Source organism: Mustela lutreola, chromosome 3, assembly GCF_030435805.1.
Source record: "Mustela lutreola isolate mMusLut2 chromosome 3, mMusLut2.pri, whole genome shotgun sequence".
Taxonomy (NCBI): Eukaryota; Metazoa; Chordata; class Mammalia; order Carnivora; family Mustelidae; genus Mustela; species Mustela lutreola.
In genome coordinates, this window is record NC_081292.1 from 127,011,423 (window position 1) to 127,018,109 (window position 6,687).

At 33.4% G+C, this 6,687-nt stretch overlaps 1 non-coding gene across 1 annotated transcript; it reads right to left on the reverse strand.

The window, feature by feature from the left end:
• Nucleotides 1–3,771: 3,771 nt before the first annotated feature.
• On the reverse strand, nt 3,772–3,873 carry LOC131828405 (U6 spliceosomal RNA). Its single transcript, XR_009352418.1, has one exon. It is a non-coding gene; the product is annotated as a U6 spliceosomal RNA (small nuclear RNA).
• Between the last annotated feature and the right edge of the window lie 2,814 nt (nt 3,874–6,687).

Genomic DNA, 6,687 nt, shown 5'->3' on the forward strand with positions numbered 1-6,687 from the left:
TAGCTATACAAAGAACGTATTCAGTTACATTAGATAATATTTTTTTGCTAAATTATTTCAATGGCCAAATGACAGAATGAAAGCTTTTCTGTCAGAATGCAGAAGGTAACATGTCAAAGTGTTCATCTACTTGACTGAAAAAAATCCATGTAACACCTCTGGAATCCTACCATATGAAGCTCATTTGTAATATCCAACATAGGTTGTCTCAACTATTTACTAAGTATACTACTTTAGACTTAGAAATACACCCAGTCCACAATCTTTGTTGCCTCTCAGGATTCCTGTCCCATACCAAAAATTTCAAAATATGCAAAAATGTTATAAAACACTGCTTTCAATAGGTTTTTTTTGTTGTTGTTGTTTTGTTTTTTTGTTTGTTTGGTTTTTTCCTACAAATTTTTTTTTTAAGATTTTATTTATTTATTTGAGAGAGAGATCACAGGTAGATAGAGAGGCTGGCAGAGAGAGAGAGAGAGAGAGAGGCAAGCAGGCTCCCCGCCGAGCAGCCGAGCAGAGAGCCCGATGTGGGACTCGATCCCAGGACCCTGAGATCACGACCTGAGCCGAAGGCAGCAGCTTAACCCACTGAGCCACCCAGGCGCCCCCGAAATAGTTTTTTATAAGCCCTTTGGTAGAACACTTCTTAAACTGTTAAGATGTATATTTTTTTCTAATTTCTAGAATCAAATGTTTGTTTTTAAAAGACCTCACTAATTTCATGTCTGTTTGATGTTAAGATGTATCTTTATCTTTAACATTAACAGTTTAAGTCCATTAAGATATTTTTCAGAGTAGTTAAAACTTTTTGTCAAATATCACAAAATATTTTTTTTTCAACTGGTAGTATGTTTCTACATATATATGTAATTTCAGAAGTATGTAGGCTCTATTAGTTTGTACTTTGTGAGTGTTAGTTTAGCACAGTGCCTGATACAAAGTGGTTGTTTTATCAGGACAGAATTATTGTTCTTTATCTAAACATGATTATATTGCCTGAAAAAAATGTTAGCTATCTCTATTATCACCTTATTTGTAAATAAGTATTTCAAGAAATAGCACATATCACATGAAACAACAACCCAATATGAAGACACCCCTATTACCAGAAAAATACATACATATATACAAAGAAATCAAGTACTATGTTGACACTTTACTTCCTTTGGGCAAAGTGACAAAAATTGAGAGAAAATATCTTTATAACAAAATAAAACATATTAAAATACACAAAGCAAGTATTTTCCTAAATGATCAAATTCCTATCATCAGTATCCAATTTCCATTTTATTTTTAATGTCCAATGAAGGAATGTTTTACATATATAAACTAAGGAGATTATTAACACAAAAATCTTAAGACAATTATCCTGAAACTATTTTCTATATGATAGTTTTAGAAATCAAATACATGTACACAGCTTTACCCAACTTGGAAGATTGTATACAATAAAATCTATAAGGTGAACAGCAGCAAGAATATATGACCCCAAAATATGCCACTCAGGCATTGGATTATTTGAGTTGATAGCAATCAAGACCCAGATGCAAGGAAAACTTTTACCCCTCTCTTAACTATTTAAAGGAATTTAGATAGGAGGCCTTGCTCAGAAAGAGAGCTCCGAATGACCTATTTGTATGCCAGAGCAAACATCTCATTACCAAACATCTGTTCTTTCTATTGTCCTTTGAGTTACCTTCAGCCTCTTTGAAGCCCTAGGCCTCTACCCCATGTTTTAGCTCAGGATGGCACATAAACCTCAACTGCCCGATATACCTTTTTGTATTATTATCTCTATGGAGCCCCATAAGAATATAATTAAATTTGTTTTTAATCCTATTAATCTGCCCTGTATTAATTTGATTATTAGATTAGCCAAAGAATCAAGAGGGGTAAAGAAAAAATATTCCTCCCCAACAGACATTATTCATAAATGGGTATTGTATAAAGTCTTCCAGCCTAATAACCTCCACTCAAAATTTTATTGTTTTTGTCAAAGAAAAGGAATAATACATATTCCATCAGTATATTTCCTCCACCTAAAACACAAATGAAAGCCATATGAAATACCATTTCACACCAGTTAGAATGACCAGTATCAAAAAGACAAGAAATAACAAGTGTTGACAGAGATTTGGTGGAAAGAGAACCTTTGTGCACTGTTGGTGGAAATGTAAATTGGAAAACACTAGCTAGGTTCATTAAAGAACTAAAAATAGAAATACCATCTGATCTAGTAATTCCCCTTCTGGGTATTTACCTGAAGAAAACAAAACTAGTTATTTTCAAAGATATATGCATCCCAATGTTTATCACAGTGTTATTTACAATAGCCATGATGTAGAAGCAACCACTGATAGAAAAATAACCAAAATGTAGTATTTATACACAATGGATGATTACTCAGCCATAAAAAAGAATGAAATCTTGCCATTTGTGACATGGATGGAACTAGAGGATATCATACTTAATGAAATAAGTTGGAAAGAGAAAGACAAATATCATCTGACTTCACTTATATATGGTCTCTAAAAAACACAATAAATGGCAATAAAAAAGAGAAAGACTCATAAATATAGAGAACAAACTAAAAAAGTTGCCAGAAGGGAGGGAGGTTATGAGATTGGTGAAATAGGTGAAGGGGATTAAGAGGTACAAACTTCCCAGTTATAAAATAAATAAGTCACAGGGATAAAATGAGCAGCATAGGGAATATACTCAATAATATAACTTTGTATGGGGACAGATGGTAACTACATTACAGTGAGCATTTAGCAATGTATATAATTGTGGAATCACTATATTGTACATCTTGAACTAATATCATCAACTACACTTCAATTAAAAACATAATAAAGCAAATAAATAAAATGCTTTCTGAACGAATTTTTACCTTTTGAAGGACTCAGCTTTATAAGAGCAATGTATATCTCATGTCAACAACACAACTTCCAATAGCCATTCAACAGAAAGTAATCTTTCTGACTTGTACCCTGTTAATCTCTGCATAATTTATACAGCAATAAAGTATGCTCTACTTTGGAGTATTATTTTATTTTAAGTGATTATTTAAATAATTTGTTCTTATTTTCTATCAGCCTTATTATTATGTTGCCATAATAAATTAGATTATAATTTCTTTGAAGACAGAGTCTCATACTCATATGATCTCACACTACTTAATATCCACCATAATCCTTAATGTGACTTGTTTGGATTTGACTTATTCAGCATTTGAAAGGGCTTCCAAGCTCATACTGACCAACCCTTTGCTCTGGAAATTTCTCTTATTAAAAACTGCCCTACCCTCACTAACACATAAGTACAACAATAATACAGAAACTTATCTCTCATGCTTAGGTAGGCACCATAGTCAAGCGAAGAAAATCAGATTTTTTTTCTCCTTAGAAATTGGAAATTTGTGTATTTGTTTGTTTATTACAAAGCTACTTCTAATAATTTGAGGTGAGCCCCACAGGAGTTCAAAACACTGGGAAGAGGAACACCCTCACTGCCAGGAGTGACCCAGAAGGAGAGGCATTCTAAGGAGAAGGAAGCACCAAGACTCAGAGAAAAGGGATGTCATTGGTGGTGGAACCTGTGGGTATAGGAGGACACACCACCATAGTGTGACACAGGCTAAGGGGAAAAGGGTTGGACAGGAAGCCACGACCTTTTGATCCTCGTTCTTCTCACTGTATTTTTCTGCTTCTCTTCATAACCTTGGAGTCCCTCTGCTTGCAGGTGGTAATAGAAAACCTATCATCTCAGAAAAATATGGAACATTTCATGAATTGGCAAGTCATCCTTGTATAGGGGCCATGCTAATCTCTGTCTCATTAGAAACTGGACATTTGTAATTGAGGGGTCAACTTTCTAAAAATCTTTAAAACTGTGTCAATTTTATTACAGTATTTTCAACAGAATGTCTGTGAAAGCTTCTAGCTGAGGTTCCTGGATCTGGATTCTGGGGTTTTTCTCATACTTCCTGCATTCTAAAAGTTAGCTACAGTTGTGGATTTGTTTGTTTGATTGATTTGTCTATTTTTAGTTGTGTATCTAGCTAATTATAATTCTAAGAAACTTAACTTAATTATAACTATAATTATATAAGTGCTATATAAAATATGTAAAACTGTATTCACTGGAGTCAGTATCATAAAGAAACCCTTAAGTAAGAATCTAGGCTTCAAAATAAGGAATGTGGTCTTTACAACAAATTTTAACGGAGGAAAATATTAATAATTTCTTATCAAATTCCTTTCTATAAATGAATAAATAGCCCACTTTGTTATATGTAGGTATTCTAGGACCAAAATTATGCCAGTAAAAGATGGAAAACATCTTTGAGAATGAGATGCATCAAGTTTTATTACATGAATTGACTCAAAATATTCACTCTGTTAAAATATATTTGAAGAATTCTATATATGATTTCTTCATTCTTCTGCCCGTCTTAAATTTAGGGCATGCAAGTTTTCTTTTCCTTGCTAGACTTCTCACACCAAGATCAAAATAAAGCTGTATTTAGGAAGTGATTTTATCATCCCTAAATTCTTCATTTCATTTTCAATGATATATTATGATATGTATTTTGATTATGAAAAGTCAATGTCTCATATCTTAGGAAGTAAAGGTTACGTTATCCATTAATGAATGGGAGAAAGTAGTGCAATCATAAGGAAGTCAAACGATACCTTTGGGATTTGGTCAACAAAGATACTTTAAGGGAGAACATATGTCATGAGAGAGATAATTTCTTTCTGTTAAAAGCACATAGAATCTCTACAGTAGAAAAGTTCTTTATTCATAAGGAAGCCAGAAAGAGTAGAAAACATTTATACATGAGTCTTTATTTTTCAAAGATTTATTTGAGAGAGATTAGAGGGGCACAGTGAGAAAAGAAGTATTTTCAAGCAAACTCCTAGCTGGGCACGGAGCCCAATGCGGGGCTCATTCCTAGGACCCTCAGATCATGACCTGAGCCGAAATCAAGAGTCGGACACTGTGAGTCTATTTCTTGAATAGTTGTTATTGTGGTTTCTTAAATCAAGTTACAAAAATTAGTATCTAGAAATAATAAGACAGGTTTCACAAACAGTCAATAAGGTTATCACCCCAGGGAAGATAATGTTTGACATGACCAAGTATAAATTGTATAATATATTAAGAATTTTTATATTGTGTATAGAAGAGACATTTTAATGTCTATATCGTTTCTTAGAAAACAGCCTACCAAAATGATGAAAAATAAGATTTAAATTTCTCCACCAACGTAGCTACATTAGAATTTTAACAATCAAAACATCTAAGGTTTAGCTCAGGTAGAGGGACTAGTTGTAGGACACTAGTTGGCAAGTCTAGAAAGGTTCCATATTTCTCTAACCCAAAGCATTGTGACAGAATGATATACCACAAAGCCTTTGGCAACTGTTCCTCGGAAGTTCAACTCACAAAAGGAAAATGAAAGAACCCTGATTACCACTTACTGGTAATAACTCACCCTAATCTTGCCAAGGAATGATCTACTACCAGGTATCTAATAATCTTAGGATTTTGTCATCCTAACTTCTTTCAAAGAAAGCTTTCATTCTTTGAAAGAACACTAGAATGAAATTCCTTCTGAGATTACTTTACATTTCCTATTCATAAGCCCCAAATAAGAACACATCAGAGTAACAGCCGCAGCCAAATATATTTACCATGTGTCTGACTGCTGATTACCCTTTATTTAGAAAAATACACTTGAGATCAGGTATGAGTTTTCTACAGCCATGTGACAAATAAATAAATAAATAAATAATTCCGGGAGTTAGACTACTCCAAAGGCTCTTGGGTTATATTGAAGAAGTCATTTGAATTCCCGTAGGTTCACTATATGCATCTAACATATGGGACCAGGAAAACTATATTCTCACCACCTCAATACAATCAGTGTAATTAAGATAGAAAGTTGATTTTAACTATAAAGAAAAGATAAACATACAAAAATATTGCTATTCCTATCTATTGGTATAGATAATTTAATTTACATATGGCTTAATCTTGATAATTTAGACGTGGAGGGGAGGCTCCAAGAAATGACCTAAATGAACAACCATATGCCTATGTTTTATTTCATGAAACAAACATTAGTTAATGGTGGTGGCTGACTCTCCTTTTCTGGGCCACAAAAAACAGTCTATAAGATGTCTATAAGACATTTTCATAATCAGCCTTTATGTTTTTATTACGTGGAAAAGTTGCCAGAAAAGCTTTGAAATCATAAACTGTAAATGAGGGATGAACCTAAATGGTCTTACTTTTTAAAAAAGGGAATATATGGGAAATCAGAAAGGAAGTAAGAAAAGAATACAGAGAAAGAAAGCAAAGACAAGGGAAAGTAACAGGGTCTCCAGTTATGTGCTGCATGTCAGAAATATTAGGAATTCAGTCAGAATGTTTTAATACATTATATATATATATATATATATATTATATATATAATATATATATATTATATATATATTAGTATATATATATATATATTTTTTTAAAGATTTTATTTATTTATTTGGCAGAGATCACAAGTAGGCAGAGAGGCAGGCAGAGAGAGAGGGGGAAACAGGCTCCCCACAGAGCAGAGAGCCCCATGTGGGCTCCCATGACCCTGAGCTGAAGGCAGAGGCTTTAACTGAGCCACCCAGG